At 43.1% G+C, this 17705-nt stretch overlaps 1 protein-coding gene across 3 annotated transcripts in view; it reads left to right on the top strand.

Annotated features, from left to right (window-relative positions):
• The window catches only part of TTC7B (tetratricopeptide repeat domain 7B), a 1395621-nt gene that overhangs the window by 276513 nt on the left and 1101403 nt on the right, over window positions 1-17705 (top strand). The gene's annotated exons all lie outside the window — the stretch shown is intronic.

Raw genomic sequence — 17705 nt, forward strand, 5'->3', positions numbered from 1 at the left:
CCAGCTGCTGTCTTGAAAGTTTTGTGGTAAACGGTCTGGTGGGGGCCTAGAAAAGGGGGGGGGGTGGGCGTCACAGAACGCGTTTACCCCATGTTAATTCCCATAGAAACTTTAGACACGGCTACAGCCCGAACTGCTGAATGGAATGACTCCAAATTTGGCAGTAAGGTAGATGTTGGTTCAGGGAAGTGCTTTATGTGATTTGGTGTAAATCTGTTGAGTAGTTTTAGAGGTATTAACCGAAATCCAATTTTATATATATAAGGACGCAGAAGATCCATGCCTCTGATGCTGTGTTACGCGAACCCTCGCGCCAGGATGAGTGCTGTAATTGGCTGGCTGCAAGCTGTCTAAAATGTTGCGGCTGCCATTTTATGAAGCAGAGCTGGTCCCGGGGGATGGATGTAAACATAAAAAAACATGGACGGGGTCAAGATAGTAGTACCCTGACCCCATTGGTGTATTGTAGGTGCGTGTAATGGATTTGGCCCCCCCCCCCCACCACGTGGATGGAGTAACAACCCCATTGCCGAAATAAAAAAAGTTTCAACCAATATTCTATGAGGTGGGAGCCGGTCCCGGGTGATCTATCTTAACTTATAAAAGATTGAAGAGGTCACGGTATGAGTACCTTGACCCCATGGGTGTATTGTAGGGGTGTGTCATGGACTCGTTAAGGGTTTTAGAATGGCAAATGTAGGTATTTTTCCACGCAGATGGAGTTGCGACCCTATCGCAGTTCTCAACGTTACCCTCCCGTGTAACGTCATGGTGGAGTCGTGAACCTCCCTAAAATATATTTTTTAAGTATGCATTCAGTCACACAGTAATGCATGCAGTCACAGAGTCATACAGACACTCTCAGACCCACTCGGAGACGCATGCGCCCACACAGAACCACTTAGAGAGTCAACCAAGCACTTAGGCACCCACTCAAGCTCTTAGAGATCCACTGATAGACTCATGCATGCACTTCCAGACTTACTCAGACATTCATGCATTCACTCACAGAGCCACTCAGCAAGTCATGCACCCACTCACAGGCCCACTCAGATACTCCTACACCCACTCACAGACCCTCTCAGATACTCCTCTCACAGACCCTCTCAGACACTCCTACACCCACTCACAGACCCACTCAGAGACTCATACACCTACTTACAGACGCACTCAGACTCACTCACCCACTCTCAGACCAACTCAAACAGTTACACACTCACTTACAAACCCATTCAGAGACCCACTCAGGCATTTATGCACTCAATTCCAGACCCACTCAGAAACTCATGCTTTCACTCACAGACAAACTCAGACACTCACTCACGGACTTAGAGAGTCATGCATCCACTCACAGACCCAATCAGACTCACTCACCCACTCACAACCAACTCGGTTACACCCTCACAAAACCCACTCAGAGACTGATGCACTCATTCACAGACCCACTCAGACATTTATGCACTCACTCCCAGACCCACCCAGAGTCTCATGCTTCCCCTCACAAACTAACTCAGACCCTCATGCACTCACTCACAGACTTAGAGAGTCACGCATCTACTCACAGACCCACTCAGAATCTTACATCCACTCACAGAATCACTCAGACACTCACCCACTCAAAGACTCAGTCACAGACCCATGGACATACTCACAGACCCATTCAGACACTCATGTATTCACTCACAGACCCACTGAGAGTCACACACCCACTCACAGAACCAGTGGGAGACTCATGCACCCACTCACAGACCCACTCAGCGACTCATGCACTACCAGACCCATTCAGAAATTCCTGCATGCACTCCCAGACCAACTCAGTCACTTATACAATCAGTCGCGCACTCACTCAGAGGCTCATGCATCCAATCACAGACTCACTAAGGTACTCATGTCCCCACTCAGACACTCATGCACCCCTTCAGAGACCCACGCAGATAGTCAGACACCTAGTCATAGACCCACTCAGATAGTAATACACCCACTCACAGACTCACTTAAAGAAATTTTTTAACCTAGTTACCCACCGATACAGATTCACTGAGAGACTCATGCACCCACTCACAAACTCACTTAGATACTTGTTCATCCACTCACAGACCCACTCAGAGAATCGGGCTGTCACTCACAGACCCACTCAGACACTGATGCACACACTCACAGACCCACTGACAGAATCTCACACCCACTCACAGACTCACTTAGATACTTATGCACCTAGTCACACACCTATTTGGATACTTATGCACCCACACACAGTCTCACTCAGATACTCATGCACCTGCCCACAGACTCAAAGACACTCAAGGACCCACCAACAAACTTACTCAGAGACTCATGCACCTTCTCACACACCAACTCAAAACTCATGCATTCAGTCACAGACCCACTCAGAGACTCATGCCCCCACTTACACATCCACTAAGACACTCATTCACCCATTCAGACTGAGAAAGTGATATATGTAGTCACAGACCCACTCAGGCTTATGAACCCACTTGCACATACAGTTAGACCCTCACAAAACTACTCACAAAATCATCGTGACATTTATAGATGTAAATTCAGAGTTATAAATCTAACATTTGTTGTGCATTTAAATCATACTTTTTGAGCTGTGGATCCATGACGGGGTCATGACTCCGAAAAATATTTTTTTAAACAAAGGATTTAAAATGAATATTATTTAGTGTTGGGCAATAGGGTGGCTCTTAAGAGAGCCTTTGTATTCGTTGTGAGTATATGATAGCTACACATAAGAACGGTTGCAGAGTTTCAGGTTGATGAGAAAAACCCTGTTGCCTTCATCTGTAAATTGAACTCCATCACTTCGGTAAATTCCATGCATGTTGAAATGTAGATTGTTGTAGATCGAGCCCATGTAATGGTGTCTGAGGAATGCAGTGGTGTCTGAGGAATGCAGAAGCAGCTTTATTAACATGTTTCCTGGCCCTGTCAGTCTGTGGACAGAATTGATTCGACCACCTACATTCCTGCCTTTGGCATATGTTGGAGTACACCAGGACAGAGTGAGACCAAAGTGTCATTAATTGGCCAAAGATTTGTTTCATTGCAGTTTCCAAACCTAACTCAGTAACAGTGCCTAGGTCATTGCCACCGCAGTGCACTATTAAGAGGTCTGGATGTTGGTAATGTGCAATACTCAACCCAAGGCAGCAATTGGTGCCACTTTACACCTCTCTGGGCAAACTATTTAATGTCCACATTAGGCCAACCCAAGTCCCTGTCAGTGCCACTCTTTTTCGCACACTCTGTGGCCCACAAGACATAGCTGAGATCCACACGCTAACCATTTTTGGAGGAAGTAGCAGTAACACACAGGAGAAGGCTACAGCTGAATGTGACTGTTGGTACAATGAAAGGCAGTTAAAATGGAGGAGCAGTGTTGGCTTTAGAAAATGTATTTGATTGGGTGGTGTAAATGTGATAAGCAAAATTAGGTTGTGATTTTATTACTAATGTAATTACATCTGTGATTGGCTGCAGATAAATGTTTCACAAAAATATGCTATTGTGGATGTGCTTATGTTTTTAAGCTCTCAACCACACCTGTCATAGTTGAAGTTGCTGGTATGGTCCAGTTAGAAAGTGTGTGAACTTTTGACTCACTGGTACAGTAGAGTGTTTTAAAGCAGGCTGCTATGGCAACGGAGGCAACGCAGTGTAGGGGAAGGGTTCCAAGTAGGTTCTGGTTTGCTATTTTTAAACTATACTACTTTAGATCTAGCATAGTGTGTGAAATATGCATTTTCCAATTAACTACTATGATTGTATGTGATATGTAATTGAAAATATATACTAGTACTATTGTAAATGTTTCAGCGGGCTCACGTACGGAGTTGCAATAACATGGAAGATACACAGGGGCCTCGCTGGGCGCCGGAATGGGGTCGTGACTCCAGCCACAGCCACTATGAGATTCGGTTTCTTATCAGCACCCTGGGGTTAAAAAGAACTAACCTATGAAAACTACTATAAGAGTGGGAAAAAATTAAGGAAACGTTTCCATTTGCTTACGACAGTATCAGTGGAAAAAGAGAGGGAAAAATTGTCATTACATAAAGTAGAGTGATGTGGCGTTGAGTGGTGTAGGGTGGAGTAGCATAGAATGAGTTGCACAGAATACTTTAATTGTGGGTGTAAATAAATAACATCTCAACAGACGGGGCACAGCGGGTAAATGAAACAAAAGAAGCCATAAAATATCCCCGAAATTTTAATTGGTGGAAAGATGTGCAAATACATGCAGTGCCATGAATGTATTAATTGTAAAGGAAACCCATTGTAAAACAAAAGCACATCTTTTGAAAGCAAGAAAACACAATGTAAAATTAAAGTGCAACTTTTGAAAGCATTCTTCAAAATAAAGGTACAACTTTTGAAAGCATTATTCATCCTTGTTTTGTAATAACAGAGCATAATTTAATGTGCCCTAGTGGTGTCTCAATATTACTAAAGCATTGATAGAGATGGCAGATATAATGAATGCAACAGAAATAAGAAGCTGTACGCCAGTGTTAAAAGCAGGAAACACAGTTCACGTCCAGAAATAATACCATAAGTCTTATTTAAAGTGCTTGTAAAAAGACGAAGAAGAACATGTGTACTTGGTCCATGCTCCAGGGAGGAGCTTACACAGAAATAAAAGGAAGCCTACAGGAGCTAAGCAATAGAGCGTTTGCAAATCATAGTGACTATGCCAACAACCGATAGTATACTGTAGGTGGGTTGTAAGCCCACTGAATAGTAAACAATGTGCCTCGCAGCATAGGGCATTCGCTGTGTAGCTGAGACCTAAAAGTCACGCATTTCATCATACAGACATAAGATGGTCCCAATAGAGGATCAGAAGGCTTCCTCTGAATGCCAAGTACAAAACAAATGTAATTAAAATCCCAGTGCGTACTGTGCCATTCTCATTAAAATATCTCTTCACCACTTCAAGATGTGTATTTTGCTTAAAGTGTTTGGCTATTTTCCAGGCAGAAGTGACATTCTCCATGAGGCTCTTACATTCAAACTTTAGGATACAAGAAAAATGGAAGCTGCTGCATTCTACATTTCTTTCCTGTTTAGCCTAATTTCATTTCTTTTTTTAAGTTTAAGAAAATTTTATTTGATATTGATAAGAGAGAAAACCAGGTGTCAAAACAAAATACAATGCGATATCAAATTAAAGACTTTGAGCAGAATAATACAATCATACAAATGCAAGCATTATAATAAAAGAAAGAAATCTGGGTACAAGACGAGAGAGAGGGAGAAGGCAAAGAGAAGCATGTTAAGCATAAAATATGAAAAGCATGAGAAAATTGGAAAGCATTAAAACAAAATGGTACAATGAAGGATAAGTGGAATGTATCGAGCGATTAAGGAGGTTTAGGAACTTCCTGTTGTGGAGGTGGGGGGTGAAACAAGCATTTACTACATGAGTCCAGATAGAGTGTAACGGGAGTCCATAAGTCCATGCGTTTAGTAGCCATACATGCCGGGAAAACATGAGCAGTATCGAGTCTATGGTTATGGCACACATTAAACCACCACGCCTTGAAGGAAATTTTGGAGAAGTCTTTCCAGTTGGCCGTTATTTGTTGGAAGGCAGCGGCAAGTAATAGGTCAACAATCTGAGGTTTTAGATCAACGTCATCCCAGCAAGGGGAGAGGCTACCCATAAAAACATGTGTGTGGGAAAAAGGGATAGAAGTGCGGAAAATTAAATTAATTTGAGCCCAGACCTGTAGCCAAAAATTACAAACACGAGTGCATAAAAATAACATATGAAATAAATTAGCTTGTGGTGACGAACAAGACCAGCATGTATGGGGAGTATTGGGGAAGCGTTTGTCAAGGTCAGAGGGTGTAAAGAGGAGTCTATTGTAAATAAAAAACAAAGTCTGAGTGAGGGTTGCTGCTCTGGAAGATTTGCAAAGTTTGATCCAGATTTTGTCCCAGAAGGAAACCGACCAAGAGATAGACAGATCATGCTCCCAGGACTCTTCCACTTTAGATTTAGGTCTAGGAGTCTCACCAGCGTGAAGGTATTTGTAAATAGCAGCAGCTTTTGGTGTAGTGCGTAAGAAGGAATGAAGTGTGGAAGTGGGAGTGGAAGAAGCAGGAGGAGGACCAGGCTGGGAGAGGTCATTGTATTTCGTTAGGACTGTGTCTTTAAGTAATTGATATTTGCGTGCAAAGGAAGTAGGTAGGTCATAAAGGGAGCGAAGGGCGTCAAAAGATAAGAAAGAGGATTGAGAAAAAAGTTGGGAGATCCGCTGAAGACCTCGGGTATGCCAAGTTTTCCAAAAAAAGGGTCTATTACGTATAAGTAAGGACGCGTTATGCCATATGGGGGAAGAGAGGAAATCAGCAATGGTGGTAGGAGGTGAGTGAGTGAAGGAGAGGAGTAATTTAGTGGTGAACTTATGAATCGGAGTAGAGATAGAAGTGGGTTTGCGAGAGAAGGAGAGGTATTCAGCGAAGGAGAAGGGAGAAAGAAGGAGGCGTTCAAATTTGGCCCATAGAGGACATGGGGTGTCAGGGTCTTGTAGCCAAAAAGAGGCTTGCCTCAATTGGAACGCCTTGTGGTAGGCTGGGAAGTCAGGAAAGTTAACCCCACCCTCTGACTTAGGACGGATCAGACGTTGTAGAGACATTCGTGGCTTCTTTTTATTCCAAAGAAAGGACACCAGAATAGAGTTGATCTTTTTGAAAAATTTGGAGGGGACAGGGACCGGAATATTGGAGAGGGTATAGAGAACAATGGGAGACAACATCATTTTAATAGTGTCAAGGCGACCCCACCAGGATAGGTAAAGGGGATGCCACTTGGATGTGAGATCCGTTAATTTTTGAATACATTTGGACATGCACAGAGAAACAGTGTCTGGGATGGTAGGGGTAATATGCATTCCAAGGTACTTAATATGGGAAGGTTTCCACGTGAAATTAGAGGCGGCAAAATCAGGTTTGAATGTGAATTTAGTCAAGGGGAGGATCTCGCATTTGTCGTTGTTGAGTTTATAGCCAGATATTTGGGAATAAGCATGGACTTCACTGAGAAAGGCAGGAATGGAAACGGAGGGGTTGGAAACAAAGAGCAAAATGTCATCTGCATAGGCAGCTAGTTTGGTGTGGGAATCTGACAATTGGAAACCATGAATGGAGGGATTTTGACGTAGTTTGGAGATGAAGGGTTCTAAGGCTAGATTAAAGAGAAAGGGTGATAAGGGACAGCCTTGGCGAACACCTCTTTTTAAATCAAAAAAGGAAGAAATTTGGCCATTGGCACAAACCGCTGCACGTGGGTTAGAATAAAGTAGTGAAATTAATTATATAAAAACAGGACCGAAACCAAACCAACGGAGGGTGTGAAATAGATAAGTCCATTCGACTCTATCAAACGCCTTTTCGGCATCCAGGGCAATGGCCGCAAGGGGATGGGGTAAGAGGCGAGATTTAGAAAGAATATTGAAGAGGAGTCTGGTGTTATTAGTAATAAAACGACCTTTGACAAAGCCCGACTGTTCCTCAACCAAGAGGTCTGGTAGAAGAAGGTCGAGACGTGCCGCAAGGGACTTTGCAAAAATTTTATAGTCAATATTGACTAAGGAGATTGGCCTGTAGTTTTTGCAGTGTTGAGGATCCTTCCCCTCCTTGGGTATGAGGCAGATATGGGCATCTGAAAAAGAGCCTGAGGATGAACCCAGGGAAAGGAAGGTGCCAATAAGGGAATGGAGTCTGGGAATGAGGAGTTTTGAAAAGTGGAGAAAAAATTCTACTGTGAAGCCGTCCGGCCCAGGGGCCTTGTCTTTCTGGAGGGTGTGAAGCGCTTTGAGTAGCTCTTGTTGAGATATATCAAGTTCTAAGTGAGAAAGATCAAGTGGGAAGTGAGATGGCTTGTGAATGGAGGAGAAAAATGTGTCCAGAGAGTGAGAAGAAGGCTGAGTTTCAGAAGAGTACAAGGTCTTGTAGAAGGTAGAGAATTCAGTGAGGATGTCTGCGTCTTTATGTTTGAGGTTTGAGCTGGCGTCGTAGATTGATTCAATATTTAATTTATTGTGTTTCACCTTGAGATAATTGGCTAAGATCTTGCCTGCCTTATTTTTACCTCCATAGAACTTGGCACTAGATTTTAAAAAGTACAAAGATGCGTCGTCCGTAGATTTTTTGTTAAAGTGCATCTTAGCGTTGACCAGGGCGGTTAGAGTTTGCTGTGAGCGGGAGGTAAAATAAGAATGCTCCAATTTCTTAATATCCAAAAGAATAGCTTTGGTAAAATCGCGGGCAGCTTTACGTTTGTTAGCAACAAAGCCAATGATGAAATCTCTTGCCGCCGCTTTAAAGGCATCCCAAATGGTGTGTTTAGGGACAGGGGAGTTATCGTTTAGGGAGAAAAATTCATGGGAGAAGGAAGTAAAGGAGGTGGTGAATTTAGAGTCCAGCAGGAGAGAATTGTTGAAACGCCATCGTTTAGGGCCTATTGATTTGGGTAGGATGTCCAATTGAACTAATGTGGGGGCATGGTCAGAAAGTAAAATTGGACCAATTTCCGCATGAGTGAGAGTTTGGGCGATGTTGTGGGTAACAAAAACATAATCAATTCGGGATTGGGAATGGTGGCATGGAGAGTAAAAAGTAAATTCCTGAAGTTCTGGATTACAGAGGCGCCAAGCGTCTGTGAGTTTGTGTTGGGAAATAGCTTGAGAAAAGGATTTATGAGATTTATTAGGGATGAAGTGTGCTTTGGAGTTCCTATCTAGGAAGGGGTCTAGGGGCTGATTGCAATCTCCTGCTAGTATAAAATTATCGTCAATAAATCTGGTGATGTGCTGGGAAAATGAGTGCCAAAAAGTGGGATCACCAGTGGTAGGGGCATAAACATTTAGGAGAGAAATTGGAACATTCTTGATAGAAAGTTTGGCATATATCCATCGGCCCTCAGCGTCTGATTCTTGAACAAGCAGGGAATGAGAAAGAGCTTTGTGACATAAAATAGCAACACCATTGCGTTTACCATCCCCAGGAGAGTAGTAAACATCGCCCACCCAACTTCTTTTCAATTTAACAGATTCCTCAGCAGATAAATGAGTTTCTTGTAAAAAAGCAATATCCACATTCAAACGTGCAAGGTGAGATAGGATTCTCTGTCGTTTGATAGGGGAATTAACGCCCTTAACATTCCATGTAATTACTTTCAGAGACATATCAAATAAGAAAGGAGGAAAATGTCATAAGACAGAAAAAATATGCAAGAGGAACCCAGAGGAAGAAGAAAGTCAAAGAAAGTAGGAAAAGCAGTGAAAGGCAATGCATTAAAATGAGAAAAAGAGGGGTGATGGAGTAGAAAATAGAGCGGAGGAGAGAGAGATAGAATCAAATGATATAAGAAATAGGAGAAGGTAGACCGTGAAGTAGCAAGAATGATAGGAAGGAAGTGAAAGTAGAAGAGTTGTCGAGAAATAAGAAAGGAAGACACCTGTGGAATAAAGGAAACTAGTGAACTTGAAAGGGAGAAAATCGCAATGAGGAAAGTGAACATTCGGAAGGAAAGGGAAAACATACTTACGGAGGGTAGAGGCGGGGAGGAATGATCACCAGGGAAAGGAGACGAGGAAAAATGAGTGGGAGGGGAGCGCCAGGCAGAGGAAGCAAGCATCCAATGCAAGCGAACCGACAGGTCGAGGGGAAAACGCCAAACATACTATAAACTTGCAAGAAAAAGGGAACGAAAACATTAATGAGTGAGACGAATGAAGGAAGAAGAAAACAGAACAACGTTAAAAGAGAATACTTGGCCATCCATCGAGGATGGAAGAAAGATAGGGAGGGGTCAAAAGGAACATAGAAACTGAAGATGCTGGGAAACTCATAAAAGGCAAACAACAAAACAGCGAACATCAAACATGAAACATATAATTTTGGTTAGGCCAGTAAAGTCACGGAAAACAAGATTCATGGAGGGAAAGCTGATGAGGAGCCAGAGAAGTCCATGTCAGATGACTGTGCAGCGTTCAAGAAACTTCGGAGGCGAACAGGATCCTCGTAGGTCGTGGTCTTGTTGTTGTGTGTAACTCTGAACAGGCAAGGATGAAAAAGGCCGTATCTGGCTCCAAGAGCACGAAGCTCTGGTCTCATGTCTAAAAAGGCTTTACGACGGCTTGCTGTAGTTTTGGCATAATCCTGCGCAAAGAAGAGATTGGATCCTGACCATTGAAGACGAGGTGATGCACGTGCTGCTGAAATGACTTTGAGAAGGTCAGTGTACTCTAAGAAGTACATGATGACACCTCTCGGCCGTGAAGAGGGAGAAGGAGTAGAAGGGAGGCGGCCCAACCTATGTGCACGCTGGATATTAAGCGTAGTACCCTCCGGCAAATGAAGGAGTTTGGGTAAAAAAGACTTGAAGAAGGCGATGGGGTCAGTCCCTTCACAATTCTCTGCCAGGCCATAGAGACGGAGGTTGTTGCGTCTGTTTCGGTTCTCCAATACTTCAACCTGCTTTTGAAGGGAGGAAATCTGGGACTGCATGTGGGAGACCTTGGAGGACGACTCTTGGAGAGAGGTCAAAGACTTTTCTACTGTTGTCACCCTGGCATCCATCTGAGACCAATTATCGGTGAGAACCTGTAGCTTAGAATTAGTTTCCTCCATGAAAGGTCTGAGGGCACGGATTTCCTCCAGCAGAAGCTCCATGGAAACAGTCGAAGTAGATCCTGTTGGCGATGGAGGATCCTTTTTAAGGCGTTTCTGCGTGACTTTCCCTGGTGGCTGGGCAGGCCGCTCCGTGCTAGACTGCGACATCTGAGTGACGAGCGCTTGAGAGGCCTCGAGGTGCGCCAATGCAGAGAAGACTTTTGAGTTCTTAATGAATACACGACGTGGAGTCTTGGGAGTGCGAGAAATTGCCTTTCTTTCCATAAAAAGGAGTTGTTGGTGAGAGAAAATAAAGTTCAGTAGTAATCTCTGCTGGTCTGTAGACAGCTGCAAGTGTGCGCAGGAGTTCGTGATAGGAGGGAAACAAGCAAATTCCCCCCCCAAAAAAAAAAAAGAAAATAAGAAGAAGAGAGCTGTCTGCGCAGAATTCAGGAACGCCAAGGATTTACGCAGATAAATGGAGCAGCATTCGAGTCATTTGAAGAGGCAGCACATTGAGGTGGAGAGCGAAAAAACAGCACTGCACTAGGGCATGCAAGGATGGCACATGGCGGTGCAGCAGAGATTTAACTGGTGAGGAACATCATAGATGCAAGAAGAACATGTAGAGAGGAAAAAAAACCTTGTAAAAACAGTGCGCAGGACAGCTTCACGTAGTAGATATCTATTAAAGTAAGAGCGTGAGGAAATGAAACGCTCTCATAATATAGAGTAGGCTGCAGCTGAGTAGGCATACAGGGTGCCTGAGGTAAAGAAGCAACAATCAGCAAACATGGCCGCCCAGGTCGTCAGAAGAGAAGTGGAGGCTGTTGAATGCACTGAAAAAAAGGCGTCATGAGAGATAGTTGCCCAGCGGTGGTGCTGAAATGCAGAAGTTAGCTCACCCAAAGTAGTTGGAGGCACAAAGGGCTCCATGGTAGGCTGTCATGGTTAGCGAACGGGAGCGCCGCCGTCCGTGGTGACAGGACCCAAGATGGCGGGCGCAACTATCTCACAGCCGCGTCCGCTACAGCGTGTGAAAAACGACCATTCCGCTGCTCGTTTTGTTCCGCCGACAGGAGCCCGCTGGTGTCCGTGAGCTCCGGTGCATGAAAATGCGCTTTGCAGGAAGTTGTGATATGAAGTGTGAAGCGAAAGCCCCTTCAGACCGGGAGCGCTCACATGAGAGCCGCCGTCCCCGTCGGGCGCCAAGCCACCCCTAATTTCATTTCTAAAGCTGTTGCTTTGTTGGTTGTCTCATGATGCTGGATCAGCCTGTCCGATCCAGGTCTTATTTACAGAGACAGATAAGTTAGGTAACATGTACACCAGGAAGCGTGGAGTTCCCAAGCCCGGGACTGAATGCTTCGTGGAGGGCTATGAGAAAACCGGGATAAGTTAGGTGCCCTGGTTTGCTGATAACGGTTAGGCAAAATCATTTGATATTTTTTATTTTGGCAAGCCAATTGGATTCTAAACTGCAAGCACATCTGCTGTTTTCCCTGTTTTTGTATCAGTCTACCATGGACTGAGGAAAGATAAAGTAATTATATTATTGGTGATCACATAAAGTTAATTTCACTATCTGGTCCCTTGACCGTGCTCTTCAAGCCAACTTTCCCAGCATGGGAGTTTGTGTGTAGTACCTGCCAGCAATAGAGCTAGGGGGATTGTGCAGGTGGCCATGGCACACAGACTTGTCTTGATTATGTCCTTAACTTCCCATCAACCTATCATCCACTATCCATTGCCTGGTACGGCTCCTTCTCCAGGGGCTTTCTTGCTCTTGGGAGCCTAAATTCTAGAGTTAGGTAGGGCTCTTTCCCCAGTGACCACTGTAGTACAGTAGAGATGTTAGGCTGGCTTTTTCATTACTGTTTTAATTTACCTGATACGAAAATGTATATCATGCAGACACATAGTTTCTCGCTTCACTGTCAGATTTTGATCATCTTGCACTAATGTTTATCAAGTTCTTACCATACTTATTTAGTTTACGTTCCAGTACTCTCACTCCGGTTGTGCTAAAATGTAATCTTGATTTCTTTCATCCTCATTGTTTGCTTGAGTAGGGTGTGAGGAGGGAGTGGAAGCACAGGCACACTATACTGTCTGCCAAATTTCAAGCTTATTTTTTTATTTTTCTTTGTGAGAGCATTCTATGCTTTAAACTAATCACCAGTGAGAGCCAACTGCTTTATCTAGGATAGCTGCTTTTGTGTTTTAAAATCTGTATAATCCAAGCCAATCCAAATTTCAATGGCAGGAATGCTTAATGACTTTTATATAAGGCCTAAGGCTCCGTTAAGCAGTAAACCATTCCTCTCTGAAGTGTGATATAAATTGCTCATTCAGCAAGTAATAGTGTGCCAGGAATTGCAGTAAAAGAGTAGCAGTTTAAAAGGGTAGCAGTTTACTTGAGGTTTGTTTTTGGTGGACGTCTGAATACTGGCCAGATGAAGCTAGGGCGCGCTCAGTGATGGTTGTGGTGGGGGGGGGGCGGAGGGGGTCACACACCTTTGACTCAAAACAGGCACTTCTGGGAACATACGTAGAATTAAGGACTACTACCTTGCAACATCCGGTTCTTGTTGGGTACCTTCTGGTTGGTAGTTCTCATCCTAGTTATGCTTTCATCGCCTTTTTGTGGTCTGGCTTCACAGCGCAGCTTTTGCCGGCCAATTAGGGGAGAATCACCAGGAGAGGGGCTTTGTCTCCGTCCACTTGTTGGGAGCCAGGAGTAAAAGTTTGATTAGGCATAGGTTGTGTACTACCACAAACAAAGTGCTTGCTCTCCACACAGCTGTGAACATTTTGTTTATTTTTTCAAATGCATGAGCTTTAACTTTCAGGGGCACACACATCACATTTTAATGGTATGAAAGTGTCTTAGATAACAAGATGATTTATTGTGTTTTTTCTGGCAGCAGCACAGATGGGAGAAGGGCAGTCACCAACCTACATGGATTTTTAGGTCTGGCTTGTTAGTGCAACTGTCACCTGGACTTTTAACCAAAACAAATATTATTGTACAGTTTTTTACTTCCACAAAGTACATCCATTCCCATGCTATCTACTTGTAATGCTTCCATTACCATACAAAAAGCTTTTAAAGCCGGACCTATTGGCATTGCCAATGCTTGTTTGCATTCTTCCCCATATGGTTCCCTTCACTAGTGTTAGTTCAGTGGAGGTTCAGGCTGTTTGGTAATTCTGCTGTCCGTGCCCACCTCGCCATTCCCTGGCTGTTTTCTGCAGGTTGCCAGCTTCCTTGACTTTTCTTGGTACCTATTTGAGCAGGGTACTGAGGCAGAATTGAAAATCGTAGGTAAGCTAAAGTTGTCTCTTTTATAAGCGTATCATAATTCCGTAAAGACAACCACTGGCCTCTGATATTGTCGTTTGTATTCTAAAATTAAAGTTAGAAAACACAACAAAGGCTAGTAATCACAGGAAGCATTTTTCTGTTTTTACCTTTTTGCCTTTTCCCTTGAGGGATCATAGTGAACTATCCTATAGTATATTAGCTCAGGTTATTGGAACCTGCAAGTGGACATTGGTGTTTTTTTTTCAGCGGAGTCTTGCTGTGTAGATACTTGATCTTATATGTAATTTCGGCCACTGTTGGCGCTACAGCACAAGTGGCAGATCCCCTCTTGCTCCTCAGTCACGGGTTGCTGGAAGCCTCTGTGATCCTTCCTTTTGGGAGCTGGGCCCTTGCTTGGTCTCACCTACCCCTGGCTTGCTTGGGCCCTGTGACTCGCCCATACCCTCACAATGAAAAATATGAACATTCAATGAATTTTCTGCTTTACGGAGGTAGAAATTGGTGGCCTCATTCCCTCAGCAATTTTCATATTCATACACCGGAATGTAGTACTAACTAGGAAGTCAGGATTGTCAAAGCTGCACCTGTCATGCCTAAGCTAATTAGTCTTGTAGGAGGGCAGATATCACTAATGTGTGTAATGTGGTGGTACTAAGACGCCATAACTTAACACTTCAGGGTTCATCACGCAAAGATTGATGGCGGTGCTGTTCTCCTCATCACATAACAAGAGCTTGTTATTTTACTGACTGCAACTTTTGGTGATGTAGTGTGAAATATAGCTCATATGTGTTAGCTAAATATTCCAATCTTCTGAGACATCTAGCCACATATGGGTACGTTTTCTTGAAGAGTTAATGTGGACACCATCTATAGCATTCAAGTACACAGTATAAATGGCGGATTGACATAAGTGAACCCCCATCTAATATTTTTAGAGGGACACCATCACCTTTAGCCTGAGACGAAGGAAGAAAAGAACTATGTCATATTTAATACATGCCTAGTAGGAAGTCAGGCTAAGCACTTGCCTAGCTAGGCCTAAGTTTGATCGGGCACCAGCCTTCTGTGAGCCACCAGATGCTGCATTCCCAACTTGTGTCTGAATCCATTATTTTGGGTATTTTGTTGAGGCACTGAATCGAACAGGCAGTGCAAGAGAGCGGATTCCATGTTGTCAAGAGACTGCCCCCTATCTTCCTGCTTTAGAAATCAATTTGCCTTTCCTTTCCTCTTTTCCTGCTCTTACTGTGTGAGGAGGGCATCTCAGACAGAGCCTCTGCAACTGTATCAAGTAGGTCTAGTCGCAAACTAGGCCTCGATGGCAGACAGAATCTTATGTTTGTGCTAATGAACCAGTGCTGGAATTGTAAAAATGTTAGTCCATGAACCCATAAAGGGTCAAGGTGGGGTAGAGGAAAGGTGGTGGAGTCATGAATGGGTGAAGCTTGAAATGCAGAGTCTGACGGTCACCTTATACATTTATTTGAGAAAAATCTGCTGTGAAGAAATTGTTTAAAGTGTTAAATGTGTTTGTGTATTTTCAAAAACAAAAAAAAGGCATTAAAACAAGAATGCATCAGATTGCAGTATATTAAACGATACTTGAAATTGGAATTGCTATATACTGAACAATAAGCACCCAAATGTCTACTTTGTCCTTTGGTTTTAAATTAAAATTAGAGACCATTGTGTGAATACGAATGTACTGTTGATAAAATTGGATATGAAATACCCAATGTATATATATGTAATGTGGAATCTAATTGTCTGTATAGTGAATTCATGTTTAAAGTGTTAAATGTGTTTGTGTTTTTTTCAAACAACTAATATCTAAAAATATTGAAATAAAAAGTAAAAAGGTATCATGTAGATATACCAAACAGATCACAGAGTAATTGTGGTTTGTTTTCCTCAATTGTGAGGAGAAAAGAAATGTGAGGTTGGCAATCTTTTTTCGACAAGTATTGATGGTCCAGCCAACTTCACGCCCCAGGACCTAACTCCTTATTGTAAGAAGGTGAAGAAATTGACAACATGGGCAAATGTGACAGCATATCTGTTCTAGCTTGCTTATTAATCACAAAGAGGCTGCTTTTTTAAAATCTTCCGGGGTTAAGACACCTTCTTCAGAGATCTTTGTGTGCCAGTAATTATGAGGGGAGTATGATTAGCACTAAGATACGTCTGGTGGTGAAAGCCGTTCTGAGAGAGTTCTCTGTTTTGCCCAGTCACAGTTTTAACTCATAAAGTAGCACAGAGTGCTAATGTGCATGCTTCAAAGCACATTGTGTAACTTGTAGATCACAGATTTGTATTTTATGAGGATATGTAAATGGGCTACTGCTTTTGACACTAAGCTGATTTTGTCACTTCCAGGTCATAAGTTGCAATCCTTCTACTGTAGCACAATTAAATATTTACTGGGATCAAGGAGCTGCATGTATACTTTGAAATGGATGTAGATCCTTATTTGTTTTCTCAATCTTTTGTTATTGTAAAGAAGGGCTCCTCTGGGAATTAAGAGAGTCTTGTTAGTACAGACCACCCCAATCACTCCATTTCATTTTATATACTGACTTTGTGTTTCTCCCTAATTTTCACTCTAAACATATAATGTCTACAAGTATAGATGCTATTTAGTTACTACACCTTTTAGCCCTCATTGTCAAGGAACATTTCCTGTACATTGATTTACACACTTGTATGATTTATTTTTTGTGTGCGTGATGTTAATCGCTCTGACACCGTACACTGAGATGAGTTGTGCAGTAAAAGAACGAAATAAAAAATAAATTAGTAGGTTCCATTTAAATCATTCTTAGTGTAATTGCTTATACAAACAGATCAATATTGCGTTCTTAGAGTCCATGCACATCTCTTACTTAGGGGGTTGAGCAAAGTTAAAAATCTGCCACCAACTCATAGTTTCTATAAAAAGTACTTGTGAAGTGATAAGCTGTGTTCCTCTGTTTCCTTCCATTGCAGAGGCATCTAGGTGTTAGGCTCCAGATGGCTTCCAGCCAGGATGATACTTGAACACAAGAAAGGCTAATGGCCCTTTCATTCAGGCATTTGTTTGTGTCCGGTGGAAGTGAGAATAAGAAAGCCCCCTCAGCGCCTGCAGGTTGCTGCACTGAACAGAATGCAGACAGCGTGCGGGCGCTACTGAAGTGTATCTTGTTTCGAAAAATTACATCAGATCAAATTCAGCATATTTCCCTGGGTCAGCCAGCGCTCAGGTTTTTCCTAGAAATAGCTGACGATTCAGGAATTCGGTGCGATCCCCTACTTTCCAGCACTGGTCAGAAGATAAAAGAGTGCCCCTTGCTGTATGGCAGCCTTCTCCTCACCCAAGGATGACAATTAATTTGCCTTTTGCCCCTTTGCTGCTTGCCCGGCTTTGTCCTTGCCTGAATAGCAAGAGTGCATGCCGGAGAGTCTACAAGATCCATAATTTAAGAAATTACATTGCTCTTGAGACTATCACTGAGTAAGCTGTCTACGCCTCAGCATCTGCCCTTGGAATATCGGGACCTTCTTCTCCCCTCCCACACCTGGCCTTTAAGTTGCCAGAAGGTTTTGGCTTGACTGCCCTTTGTTGCTAATTCCGTTCTCTTTCAAAAAAAAAAAAAAAAGGTTTTACTTCAATTGTGTGAGGTGCGGGCCTCAGACTGGAGGGTGAAATGGAGACCTGTGATTTAATTTCCTCTGACGTCCCATCTAAAGG

The sequence above is a fragment of the Lissotriton helveticus genome, chromosome 9 (assembly GCF_964261635.1).
Source record: "Lissotriton helveticus chromosome 9, aLisHel1.1, whole genome shotgun sequence".
Classification (NCBI taxonomy): Eukaryota; Metazoa; Chordata; class Amphibia; order Caudata; family Salamandridae; genus Lissotriton; species Lissotriton helveticus.